The sequence below is a fragment of the Triticum aestivum genome, chromosome 7B (genome assembly GCF_018294505.1).
Source record: "Triticum aestivum cultivar Chinese Spring chromosome 7B, IWGSC CS RefSeq v2.1, whole genome shotgun sequence".
NCBI classification, from domain to species: Eukaryota; Viridiplantae; Streptophyta; class Magnoliopsida; order Poales; family Poaceae; genus Triticum; species Triticum aestivum.
In genome coordinates, this window is record NC_057813.1 from 409,020,517 (window position 1) to 409,034,994 (window position 14,478).

The following is a 14,478-nucleotide window of genomic DNA, read 5'->3' on the forward strand; positions in this document are numbered from 1 at the left end:
GGTGTGACCTGTTATCATTCCTCGACGCCTACTCTTGAGGACTGTGAATCCTCCAGCCGGTTATGCGTCGCATTCTGAGCATCCAAGAGTCATTGTGGATTGTCGGTGAACGAAGTCTGTGAAGGTTTGGAAGTCTACCTTGAAGACTTACCAGAGTGATTGGGCAAGGACTATGTGTCCTTAGCTCAAGGGGAATACGGTGAAGACACGGTCTTCTGAGTTTAATCTCAGCCTCCCTAACCAAAGTACAGTTGTCACGGCAACTGGAACTGGTCGAACAAATCTTTGTCTTCACAATGCACTGGTTCTATCTCTTACTCTCCTTACTTAAAGTTTGTCTTTGTGAACTCATTCCCTGATTCCTCTGCCTGTTTGACTTCATTGAGTGACTACTCATTCTGATTGGCTTCATACTATCTTCCACCCTAATCCTTACTACCTAGCTGCTAATAGTCTTCATGCTTTCACTTCATTGAATACTTGACTATGGTTTGTCTAGTGTAGTCAACCTTTTGCTGCATACGAATAGTGTTGTTTCTCCTGTTTGTCTTTGAAACTCCCATGTTTTGAAGACGTTCATAAAAATCACCTATTCACCCCCCTCTAGTTGATAACTAGCACTTTCAATTGGTATCAGAGCAAGGTACTCCCTTGTTCTGTGTGATTCAGTTTAACCACCTGGAGTTTTAGCTATGTCGACTGTAGGATTGAGGAACGTATCCTGCCCCACCTTTGACGGTCATGAGTATCCTCGGTGGAAGGCCATGATGAAGAAGCGACTCATGGTTCAGCAAACTGTGGACCGTCACTGAGATTGGTCTTACCGATCTATGCAATATGGCGGAGGCTGATGACATTCGCATGTACACTCTACTGAACCTCACGGCGAAGGATGTCATCTGCTCTTGTCTGTCCCAAAATCAGTTCAGGAACGCCATGCACCTCAATCACGTGAAGCTAATCTGGGACCGGCTTTCTGAGGTCTGTGAAGGTCATCATACTCGTCATGATCCTTGGTTTGAGGATTACAAGGAGTCTCTCAAAGAGATGACCTTTGCACCTGAATCATCGTCATCTTCACTATGCCTCTTGGCAGAGGGTGCCAAGGTAACTGAATGCTGGCTTTCTGAATCCAGTGATGATGAATCAAGTGATGAATTTGGCCCCAGCTATGTCAAACTTGCTTCCCTAGCCACTAGACAACAAAGAGCCTTGGAAAAGGTTCAATATATGCTTAGTAAAAGCGATAATATGTTGGGTGAAGAAATGGATCAGTCAAAAGCATTGGCTGAGAGTCTTCAGAGACTTCATTCCAAGTTTGACGCCCTTCAAGATCAACATAATACTCTCTTGTCTGATCATGAGAAGCTTTCTTTTGAATGTCTTCAAAGAAAGCAAGATCTTGAACAGCTAAGAGTGCATTATGAAGATCTTCAGAAGGAGCGCGATTCATTACTTGCTCAACAAATCAGCATTACACAGGAAGAATTTGTTCCTCCATGTCTGAAGTGCATTGAACGTGAAACTACTAATTATTCACCTGAATGTTCAAATGCTTCTAATGCTACAAAGTCTTCATATGTCTCTGCTGTCACTAATTCCTCATCTGAGGACAATGCAAGTATTAGTGATGATGCAGGAATGAAGGAATTGTACATGACAGGCATGTACAAAAGCCTCAAAGGGCATCAGACATTATGTGATGTCCTCAAAAAGCAGATTCTGAACCAAAACCCTAGAAAAGAGGGTATTGGGTTCGACAGGAAAATGAATGTTGATGGGTCGTACTGGAAGCCTGAGTAGTACCCCGAAACCACATGGGTTGCTGCAAAGGAACCTTCAGTAGATCCATCCACCTTATCTGATTTCACTTGCGCTAACCCTATTATCATTGATGAATCCTTTTATGCAAACTATAAACTATTTAAGGATCAGAATGGTGAAGTGTTTGCCAGGTATATTGGGACAAACTGCAGGAATGGACCACCCATGAAGAAGATCTGGGTACCTAAACAGTGTATTGAGAATCTTCCTGTGAATGTCATCCTGACACCACCTAGGAAGAAGACAAACCCCAGACCTATTGCTTCATATGGCCCAAAGGCTTCATATAGATACAGGACTCACCTGAGTCACCCTAACGCCAATGTTTTGCAGGGAAACCATACTCAGATTTATGAATATGAGCGTGTGTCTTCAAACCGCTATGTTCATAGAACTAAGAACTTTTCTGCTTATTCATATGAGTATCGTTCTTCTCCTGCAAGGCTATTTGCTAGGGCTCCAAAGCCAAAATTCTCAGATGTTGCACTTAGACTCATTGCTTCTAAGCCACCCCTGAAGATGTGGGTGGTTAAGAAGAATTAACTTTCTTTTGCACAGAAAGGTCTCCAGCCGGGAAACCAAAGGCGTCCGATGCTATTGCTGGAGACCTAAAACACATTTTGGGACGCAAGATAAAATGCCCAAATGGTCTTACTATGTATTTCGTATCTGAATCGCTTGCTAGTCATACTATCAGTCCTAACCTTGATCTAAGATTTGATAATCCTCTTGTGCGTCAAATATTATGCTTCACGACGCTCTTTGTGAAGCCTATCCTCCTAACTGCACTGTAGGGTATGACACCTCATGCTTCAAATTGGATTATGGACAGCGGATGCACTAACCACATGACTGGTGATCGAAGTCTTCTAATGGACTCAATTACGTCCATGTGACAAAAGTCACATCACATTCACTGACACTGGTAAAAGCAAGGTATTGGGACTAGGTAGAGTTGCAATCTCAAGGGATCAGCACATGGACAAAGTGATGCTTGTTGAATCCCTTGGTTTCAACTTAATGTCTGTCTCAATGCTTTGTGACTTCAACAAGATTGTGCTATTTGGAAAATATCGTTGCCTTGTACTAATGGAATCTGACAAGTCTCTAGTCTTCGAAGGATACAGGAAAGGTGATCTGTATATGGTAGATTTCTCAGCAGGTCCACAGATGGCCGTATGTCATCTTGGAAAAGCTTCAGAATGCTGGCTTTCGCATCGAAGGCTAGGGCATGCTGGCATGAGGAACTTGCACACTATCGCGAAGAAGAAGCATGTTGTGGGCATCGAAGGTGTCAAGTTCAAGAAGGATCATTTGTGTGGCGCCTGCGAAGCTGGAAAGATGACAAGAGCCAAGCATCCATCGTAGACTATCATGACCACGTCTCAACCCTTCGAGCTGCTGCACATGGAATTATTTGGCCCTACTCACTTTTCCACTCTCAATGCTACTGCCTGCCTCTATGGCTTCGTCATTGTTGATGATTACTCTCGATACACTTGGGTGCATATAATCCTCTACAAAACTGAAGTGCAGGATGTCTTCAGACGCTTTGCCAACCATGCCATGACGAACTACAGTGTCAAGATCAAGCACATCAGAAGCGACAACGGCACTGAGTTCAAGAACACCGGCCTCGACCTCTACCTGGACACCATGGGTATAACTCATGAGTTCTCTGCTCCCTACACTCCTCAGCAGAATGGCATCGCCGAGCGCAAGAACAAAACTCTTATTGAGATGGCTCGAACGATGCTTGATGAGTACAAGACTCCACGAAAGTTCTGGCCTGAAGCCATTGACACTACATGCCACATCATCAACCGTGTTTATCTTCACAAGCTTCTGAAGAAAACTTCCTATGAGCTCCTAACTGGTAAGAAGCCAAACGTAAGTTACCTCAGAGTATTTGGTGCTAGGTGCTGGATCAAGGATCCTCATCACACTCAAAATTTGCACCGAAAGCACATGAAGATTTTATGCTTGGTTACGGAAAGGATTCGCACTCCTATAGAGTCTTCAACCTCTTTCACTATAAGTTGTTGAAACTGTGGATGTGCGGTTCGATGAGACTAATGGCTCGCAAAGAGAGCACCTCCCAAATGTTCTAGACGAGTTATCCCCTAGTGAGTCAATCAAGCAAATGGGAACTGGCAAAATCATACCCACTGAGACTCTGTCTGAAGAGGAACTTGTCATTTCTGCACCTGATCAACCTGAAGACAATGATCAGCCTGAAGACAATTCCCTAAATGATGACAATGATCAGCAAGAGCAAAATCTTCGTCCTGCTCATCCTCGTGTTGCAAATGAAGTACAGATTGAGAAGATGATTGATAGCCTCCATGCACCTGGTCCACTCACTCGTTCAAGAGCCACACAAAGAGCAACACAACTCACCAATTTCTGTGGACACTTTGCATTCGTCTCAATCTCAGAACCCACGAAAGTGACAGAAGCCTTCATGGAACCTGAATGGATTCAAGCCATGCAAGAAGAGCTCCAACAGGTTGAGTTGAACAAAATGTGGGAACTGGTTAAGCGTCCTGATCCTCGGAAACACAATATCATTGGCACAAAATGGATATATCGCAACAAGCAAGATGAACATGGTCAAGTGGTCAGAAACAAAGCTCATCTAGTTGCTGAAGGCTACACTCAAGTGGAAGGGACTGACTTTGATGAAACTTTTGCTCCTGTGGCAAGGCTTGAAGCTATTCGCATACTGCTTGCCTATGCAAATCATAACAACATTCTCCTATATCAAATGGATGTGAAGAGTGCTTCTTTCAATGGAAAGATAGAAGAAGAAGTATACATTGCACAACCTCCTGGCTTTGAAGATCCAAAACATCCTGATATGGTGTACAAGCTCAACAAGGCACTGTATGGCCTCAAACAAGCCCCTCGCGCTTGGTATGATACGCTCAAGGACTACCTAAAGAGCAAAGGCTTCAAACCTGGTTCACTTGACCCTCTCTCTTCACGAAGACTTATGACGGTGAAGTGTTTGTGTGCCAAATATATGTGGATGACATTATCTTCAGCTGCACCAACAAGAAATACAGTGAGGAGTTTGGTCATATGATGCAAGAGCAATATCAGATGTCCATGATGGGTGAACTAAAGTTCTTTCTGGGTCTCCAAATCTGTCAGCAATGCAACGACATCTTCATCTCTCAAGAAAAATATCTCAAAGATTGCCAGAAGAAGTTTGGAATGCAAGATTGCAAAGGATACACGTCGCCAATGCCAACCAAAAGTCATCTGGGTCCCGACGACAATGGTAAAGAATTCGACCAAAAGTTATACCGCTCCATGATTGGTTCTTTGCTTTATTTATGTGCATCTAGGCCAGATATAATGCTTAGTGTTTGCATGTGTGCCCGATTCCAAGCGGCACCAAAGGAATCGCATCACTTAGCTGTGAAGTGAATACTTCGATATTTGGCTTGCACCCCAACACAATGATTATGGTATCCAAAGGGCTCAGAGTTTGGTCTAGTTGGATTCTCAGATGCTGATTCTGCTGGTGACAAGGTTGATCGCAAGTCCACATCAGGCACATGTTACTTTCTGGGATGATCACTTGTCTGTTGGTCTTCAAAGAAGCAGAACTGTGTATCTCTCTCCGCTGCTGAATCCGAATACATTGCTGCTGGATCTTGCTATGCTCATCTTCTCTAGATGAAGCAAACTCTCAAGGACTATGGCATACACCTGAAGAATGTGCCTCTCTACTGCGACAATGAGAGTGCCATCAAGATTGCCAACAATCCAGTTCAGCACTCGAAGACAAAGCATATTGAAATTCATCATCACTTTCTTAGAGATCATGTTATGAAGGAACACATTGATATCATCCACGTCAAGACAGAAGAGCAGTTGGCTAATATCTTCACTAAGCCCTTGGATGAGAAATGGTTTTGCAAGTTGCGATGTGAGCTAAATATCTTGGAATCCTCGAATGTCCTGTGATTAGGCACACATCCTAACACTTATGCACTTTGATGACTTAGATGTGCAACACATAAGTAACGTATATCTTCAATCAATGAAGACATACACTCTAAGTGTGAATACATTAATGCGGAATTTGACTTCAGAGCGCCACGATAATTGTGCACCGTGTCTGGGTCTAATACTTCCTATACGGTGGGTAACGCCACCACCAAACTTTTGTTTGAAGTGTTTCTATTGGCGTTATGTTTGGAAAGTCTTCATAATTGATCTGTCTTCATCCCTGACTTGTATTCAAGTTTATCTTCATCTGGTTGATTTGGCCTTAAACTAGTTCTATACTACTTGTGTTCGGTCCTCTACAACATTCACTTATAGCTATGACTTCTTGTTGAATATTTTGATCTATGCGAATGTGATCGGACCCTAACCTATCTATGCTTCTACCTCAACTCTATCTATCCAAATCATATGTATTCTATTGAAAACCGTCAATTGTCTTCACTCAACCTTGTCAGCTGAAGTCAATCTGACAAACATTTATGTCTGTTTTAAATGCTCTATCTTTATTACCGGAAACCCGAAGAATTCGGAACGACCGCCCCGACAATCTAGGCGTGCGTGCAAACATGGAACAACTTCCAAGGTGTTGCATGCTTGCCACATGTTCATCAGATCTGAACCGCCAGGGGCACCTGCGTAATTACTCTGTGATGTCCCTTTCCTTATAAATGCACATCCTATCGCTATCAAAATCTTTCTTCCACCTCGCCACCTCCCGAAAACCCTAGCGCCACCGCTAGCACTCAACGACGCCGGCAATGAAGCGCTTAGCTGCCGCGACTTCTCCGACGCCATCCTCACGCCAGCCGTGGACCTCATTTTCTACGCCGCCGTCGTAACTATCTCTCGTCGCCAAGTTAGGGCATGGGAGATCGAACTGCTCGGCATCCATTTTTGCTCCGTCTAGCAGTTCTTCGTGTGGTAATAAAAGTTTACTTTTTACTGTCTTTTTGATCTGATAGATTCATCCCTTCCTACCAAAAGTGGTTTCTAGATCTTCGAATAAGAATCTCTCTCTTTTTTCATCTCATACTCTGCCTAGTATATTCACTTATGCTTATTCACAAGTTAGATTCCTCATTTGTACTTATTCTTGGATTTGTACAACTATGGAACCAACTCTCATCATATAAGTGAATGTCTTTGCAATATGAGGTCAATGTCTTCAAACTGATTTATCTTCAAAATCTTCTGAGAATGCATATGACCTCTTCCCCTTCCCTCGCACCTTTAATGCTGTCATAGGTACATGTCCGTGGGAGAATCCCTTGGTTCTCATAGTCTGCATTCGTTTGCAGAATTCTTGCAAAGTCACATCAACTCACCTGAAGCGAGTTCCTGTCAGTCCAGCCGTTTGAAGCCATTGCACGTACTGAAGCCTTTCAGTTTACACTTCATGGCAACTGAAAAGTCAGCAAGAAAGGAAGGCAGACAACGTCGTGGTAACACCTCCAAGGACTTACCTCCAGATCCACATGAGATGTACAAAACTGATATCAGAAGAAACCTATACTGAACGCAAGAATCGAATCCAATCGATTCGAAGAGATTGGGCAGAAGAACGGTTCAGATATCGCTTCATCACTAAAGACTATGCAGAGAAGAATGCCATCAAGGCACCCTGGGGTGATATACTGTACAAAAATCTTCCACCCAGGACCCAGGCTGAAGCTATTGAGCAAGGTTTCTATCCTTGCATGGTGCGCGGACCGCAGCCTAAGAATGCTGATCTGTCTTCACTACTTTGGTGTCGTGAAGACAGTCTGCTCAAGCGCAACTACCAGTTTGCCAAAGACTCAGCTGCAAAGAACAAGAAGGGTCTAGGGCTTGACTTCAACCCTGGTCCCTCCTCACCTCGGGACAATGGCACCCGTGAAGCCAATGAAAACTGGATTGGCCCCTTCTACAACCTTGTTGGCCTCATCACCCTCATTACTGTTCAAGGTGCCAAAGTGGATCATTCTGATGATGATTCTGACACCGACGATGCTCCAGCTCCAGCTCCTGCACCAAAGTCTCAGAAGCAAAAGAAGGCTAAAGCTTCAAAACCATCTGCTGCCCTAAAGGCTTCAAGAGCGAAGCCATTGGAAACTGCCCACCCTACTCCAAGCAATGCCTCTGAAGATCTTTCTCGCTTCTCCAAGAAGCGTGAGAAGCCACTGAAGAAACCTGTTCAGAGACTCAGCCAAGTACTGACACCAGCTGCCGTTCCGAGGAACGAATCTGAAGCCATTGATTTGTCTTCAGATGAAGAATTTGGTGAGGATGCTCTGGAGCAACTGATCAAGAGCAAGCAAGAGGCAGAGATCTTCAATGATCTGCCCCTCTTTGATGTGAATATCTTGCACAATTTCATTGATGAATGGTTTGACAATCAAGATCTCAGCTTTGATGATCTTCAACTTCCCATTGGCATCAGCGTCGCCTTCCAAGGCGCAATTGCTCCTGAGCTAGCTCTGGCCCAGCAAATTGTTGAACTGAAACACAAGATTGACTTTGAGAAGGAATAGTTCAAGAATCATGTGGCCAAGCTGAGTGTGGCTGATGTCCAAAATTTCAAGGTGATGTTGAATGACCTTAAAGAAGCCTTTCGCAAGAAGCGTGAAGAATCCAAAGGCTCCAGAGAGCGCATGAAAACTCTTTCCGAGAAGTGTGAAGAAGACAAAGGCTCCAGAGAGCGCATGAAAACTCTTGCCGCCAAGTGTGTTCAGGCTTACAACGAAGCTGAAAAGCGCAAGGCACTTGGGCGTCCTAGTATTGACCCCAAGATGGCTGCCAAGCAATAGAAGAAGTCTACTGTGGCCCCCAGTGATGCTCCAAGGTGGGAAGAACCTCGAATTGTATTCCCTGCCAGCATGATAGGCTCGAAGCCTAAGGTCTACACAGTGGCTTCAGAACAGAAGAAAACCAAGGCAGCTGAAGCCGAAGCAAGAAAAAGAAAGATCAAGCGCACTACTGATGATGCACCACCCCCAAAGAAGAGAAAGACCAAGAAGAGAGATCGGGCTGCTCCAACAGAGCCCCTTGCTGTTGAACCCCTTGCCTTTATTCCCCCTCCGTCTGCAAATCAAGAGCGTCAGTTGATTGTTCATGAGCCTGCTTCCACAGAGGCTCCTGAAGAACAAGAAGTTCCAGTCGTCGATCCCATCGCGAGTGAAGACATTGGTCCCCAAGACAATGTAGATGATGATGAAGTCCTTCCTCAGATTCAGAACCCCACAGTATCATCGCCTGTTCAAACGAACAGTAAGCTTATAAGTATTGGTCGTCCTTTGACGCCGATCTCACAAGATGCATCATGGGCTGATCGCCTCCAGCAAGACTCACCAAGTACACCCCAACCGTCATCTGTGCCCGTCATCAGCCCCATGTCCAATGATGACAACTACATGGAGACATCACCATCACCAAAGGTGTCGCCTGTATTCCAACGGCTTCGCAAAGGCCTGAGGCCATCTGTCTCCATGACCACCATCACAGAAGAGGGCTCCAACTTGTCAAGTTCAGTGGCACGTCAAGTGTTCCCTGAAGACAATCCTTCTGTGACAGTCCCTGTGTCTGAAGCCAATGCTGCTGAAAACCCTCCGGCTGCATCAGCCAGAGCAACACAAGAAGAAGAGCATGTTGCTACTCCCCCTGCAACTCAAGAAGTAAATGCAGAGAACCAGTCTATGCCAGAACCTCCAGCTATTCAAGTGGAGGGCGAGAATCCTGAGGCTGCCACAACTGACATTCCTGAAGCCAATGATGTTGTCATGGCCGAAGCCAATGTGGATCCTATAGTGGGCAATGCACCAGTGGCCAATGAAGCCCATGAAGCAGCTGAAGTCAATGCCGCACATGACTCAAATCTGCAGCCTGAAGTCAATGCCACTGCTCCTGTTCCGCCTCCAAGGCCACATACCATCAAGCAAGCATACAACTATGGCCAACTTGTCACTATCAGATGGCCTATTCTGATTCCTCCACCTGCTGCTGGTCCTCAATTTGATTACCATGTCGAGCACAGGCCTCAGGTTCAGAAGCCAAAGCCAAGACTGCCCAGATTTCCAGGTACTGCCACTTCACCAGGATCTTTCCATGTCAACGGCTTCATTGCACATAACACCTTCTTCGATAGCGATAAGAACCCCTACACCAGGCCCAGGATTTCATCTGATTGGTTTTAGAGTTATTAGCAGCGCATCAACTATTCATGCATTCTGTACAACCAAGGCCGCATATTTCCGCATATGCGTCTTGATGCTGAAGCCATAGCTGGCCTGCCCTGCTTAGAAGACGCTCTAGATTGCTTCAAAGAGGCTGGCTTACTGCATTTCATCATTGACAAGGAGCACTGGAATGAAGAGTTGCTGCTTGAATTCTACGCCACTCTTCATATCAGAGGCTACAACAGGGATCCTAAGACTTGGGTCCTTGAGTGGATGACAGGAAATGTCCATCATGAAGCCAAAGCATTTGATGTCATTGAGCTTAGTGGCCTGCCCACTCCAGGTGATCTTTATGAACCTGGTTGTCAGCTTCACACTGCAGCTGTGGGAAGCATCTTTCACAAGCCAGAACCCGACATGAGCTAGATGCTCAGTATGATGAAGCCATTGCCTCCAGATGTAGAATATCCTAAGGAGTTCTTTGTTGAAGACCTTGAGTATCTGCCATGCACAATCTATCACATCATAAGCCGAACTCTATGGCCCATTAAAGGACATTCTCCACAAGCTAAGCTAGAAGGTGCAATGAAGACATTGGTCTTCCATATTCTTCATGGCAAGTGCTTCAATGCACAAGATTTCTTCATCCGCCAACTTGCTGCATCAGGATCTGATATTTTTGGCTTGAAGTTCTATGCTCCATCCACATGCAACCACATTGTCTTCTTGCCAGATGTCGATATGTCTGTTGAAGCCATCTATCCAGAGCCTGAAAAGGAGCCACTTTATCTTCATAACGTTGATCGTCAGAGCTTCACTCAGCCCATTGAAGGTGTGCTGGCTGCCACTCAAGTCTATCCGTTGGCTGGTACTACATGTGCACCTCACCGTGCCCAAACCGAAGCCACTGACAACACAATTGCTCAACGGCCTCGAAAGCAATCTCGTGTTCTCAATGACCGAGAGCTTCTCGTTGGCCTGCATCAAAAGCAGGATAGGCATCATGATTGGCTCAAGCTCCAGATGCAGAGCATCATGACTGACGTCAACCGCATTCACAACCTTGCAACCAAAAATGCAGTTGTCGCCGATGAAACCTGTCGACGCAAATGGAAAGGGCTGACGCTTATGTGTGCTGAGGAAGATCTTCAGGACGATGGCTTAACAGAATGATTCAAGTTTGATTCCACTCCGCCCAGAAATGATGTTCTGCGGCGCACTCCATCTCTTGAAGACTCAGAGTACTCCTCTTCTGCTGCAACCATGAATGCTCGTGTGATCGATGATCAAGATGATGCTACTTTTCCACCTCCAATGCGTATCGACACTGCTCCAAGTTCGTCTGCACTGCCAAACCTCGACACCAACCCTGCATCTTCTCCTACTCCTTCTGGGAACGAGTAGAGGCTCACTGTCTTCAACCCTTTTTGGTCCTTACTGACAAAAGGGGGAGAAGCTATGAGTTGATAGTCTTCAAGCGGGTTCATATGGGCGATTGCATTATATTTTGCCTAGTGTTTACAACTCTTTCTCTTGATACATTTGGTTCTCTGAGTTGTAACACTTCAACTCGATGGTCGTCTGCTACTTATTTGCTATTTTGTGATGCGATGATAAATTCTGCATGTGCGATGATAACTTCCACACTTAAATCATTTTGCAGACGTCCATTTTTCATTATGCATGTCATTATCTTCATTACATCGAATCATGCATGATGATTTGTGTTCATAAGTTGAAGAGGATCTCCACAAGTAGAACCTGCCATGTGCATTTGCATTCCAAAAGTAAATTACTTATATGCACATCTTCAGGGGGATCCTTTTGCTACTTACGAAGACAATACCTCATCCTTTATAATTTCACATATTTTTATCCCCGTTGAAAACTTCAACCAGTTTTTCATCAATCACCAAAAAGGGGGAGATTGTAAGTGCATCTAGTGCCACCCCTAGTTTGGTTTTGGATTATTGACGACAAATGTGGTTGAGGGACTAATGTCTTTGTGAGAATTGCAGGATAACACAGGTAGTAGTCCCTCCTTGATTCGGTTTACCTACCGGAGATGACCCCTAAAAATGTATGAAGACATTGAAGATAATGGTGGTACGCGAAGACATTCACACTGAAGACTATGACAGAAGAAGACATTGAGTGAAGACTATGGAGCGTGAAGACTTAGTAGTTTCGTTGTTTATTTTCTTCTTTGTTGAGTCATAGGAACCACCGCACTGTTAAGTGGGGTCCAAGTGAACAAAGTAAGAGTGACTGAAGTGATGCTCAACCAAAATCCTATGTCTTTGAGCGAAGACAATGAGAGCAAATCTTATCCAGAGTCGGATAAGTCAGCCTTACTTGTAGCCCATGTCAAGCTGTCGCATGTGTTTGAAATCTGACCATTGTGACACGTGTCAGCTCCTTAGTGACCCAGGGTCATTTCGGACAAATCAGGTCGGGTTGCCCAGTGGCTATAAATAGCCCACCCCCTACACCATAAATTGGGGGCTGCTCAGAGTTAGATACGGCTTTTGTCGTTTGAGAGCAACCCACCTCCGAAGCCTTTGAGAGAGAGAATCCTTGCGAGGACAAAGCTCAAACCACCCAGAGCCCAGAGAGTGTTTGGCATCACTGAAGTCTTTATGTTCGTGTGATCTAAAGAGTTGTTACACTTGAGGACTGTGAATTCTCCAGCCGGTTAGGTGTCGCATTCTGAGCATCCAAGAGTCATTGTGGATTGCCGGTGAACAAAGTTTGTGAAGGTTTGGAAGTCTACCTTGAAGACTTACCAGAGTGATTGGGCGAGGACTGTGTGTCCTTAGCGCAAGGGGAATAAGGTGAAGACACGGTCTTCTGAGTTCAATCTCAGCCTCCCTAACCAGACATACAGTTGTCACAGCAACTGGAACTGGCCGAATAGATCTTTGTCTTCACAACGCATTGGATCTATCTCTTACTCTCCTTACTTACAATTTGTCTTTGTGAATTCATTGGCTGATTGCTCTGCCTGTTTCACTTCACTGAGTGACTACTTGTTCTGATTGGCTTCATATTATCTTACACCCTGATCCTTACTACCTAGCTACTAATAGTATTCATGCTTTCACTTCATTGAATACTTGACTATGGTTTGTCTAGTGTAGTCAACCTTCCGCTGCATACGAATAGTGTTGTTTCTCCTGTTTGTCTTCGAAACTCCCATGTTTTGAAGACGTTCATAAAAATCGCCTATTCACCCCCCCTCTAATCGATAACTAGCACTTTCATGAGTGACCCCGGCAAGGAGGTTGCCGGGCGTGTCGCTTGCCGGGCATTTGCGGCTGCCGATAAGCCAGGGGACTCCGACAAGCAGTATTGCAAGATCCACCGCACCAAGGGCCATGACCTCCAGAACTGCCGGCAAGTAGAGCTGCTCGCTGAGAAGCAAAAAGCTGAGTATGAGCGGCGGGACAAGGAGAAGGGCCAAGAGGGTGCCGAGGGATCCGGCAAGAAGCATGGTGGCCAAGGAGGCCGCCGCGGCAAAGATAATCAGCAGGAGAGGCCCGCCCGGGGCCGTGACAAGAAGCAGGAAGACGATGATTATGGCGAGGACGATGAGCCCGGCGACCACGAGTTCCAGAAAGCCACAGAAGCCATGTGCGTTGATGGTGGCACCTCGCTGCATACATCCCACCGCCAGCTTAAGTAGCGGGCACGTGAGATCACAGCGGTGGAGCCATCGCTCGACGCACGGAAGCCGCTGAAGTGGTCCAGCACACCTATCATCCTCGACACCAAGGACCACCCTGGCCGCACCACTGCGGTCGGGTGCTTGCCATTGTTGGTTTCACCAAAAATCCGCAACCGAAAGGTGACGAAGATGCTGGTTGACGGAGGGGCCGGTCTGAACTTGATCTCGCCTGTTGTGATAAAGAGGCTGCAGATACCTGATGGAGACCTCAAGGAGACAGGCATGTTCCAAGGGGTCAACCCGGGGCGGAGCCAGCCGAAGGGAAAGGTCACGCTGCCCGTGACGTTCGGAGGCGAGCTAAACCATACGACGGAGAGGATTGTCTTTGATGTAGCCGAGATCCCCTTGCCCTACAACAGGATCCAAGGCCACCCGGCACTAGCCAAGTTGATGGTGGCTTCACACTACGCCTACCACACGCTGAAGATGCCCAGACCGATGAACATCATCACCGGCCCCTCCGACAAGAAAGACGCATTGATTTGGGCCGACCAGCTCTATCGGGAAGCAGTTGCAGCAGCTGCCGCCAAGGCACCTACTCCTGCTGATGGAGTCCCGAGAGGGAAAAAGACCGGCGAGACCCCTTGCACCCACTCCGGCAAGCACACCTCTTCGGGGTGTTGCGCTCCCATTGAGGACGTGCTCGAGAGCTCCACCAGCAAGAGCAAGAAGTCCAGAGCTGCACCACGAGAGACCAACAAGGTGCCCGTTGTAACGCCCCGGATTCGATGCGTCAGGTGTCTGTCAGTTATT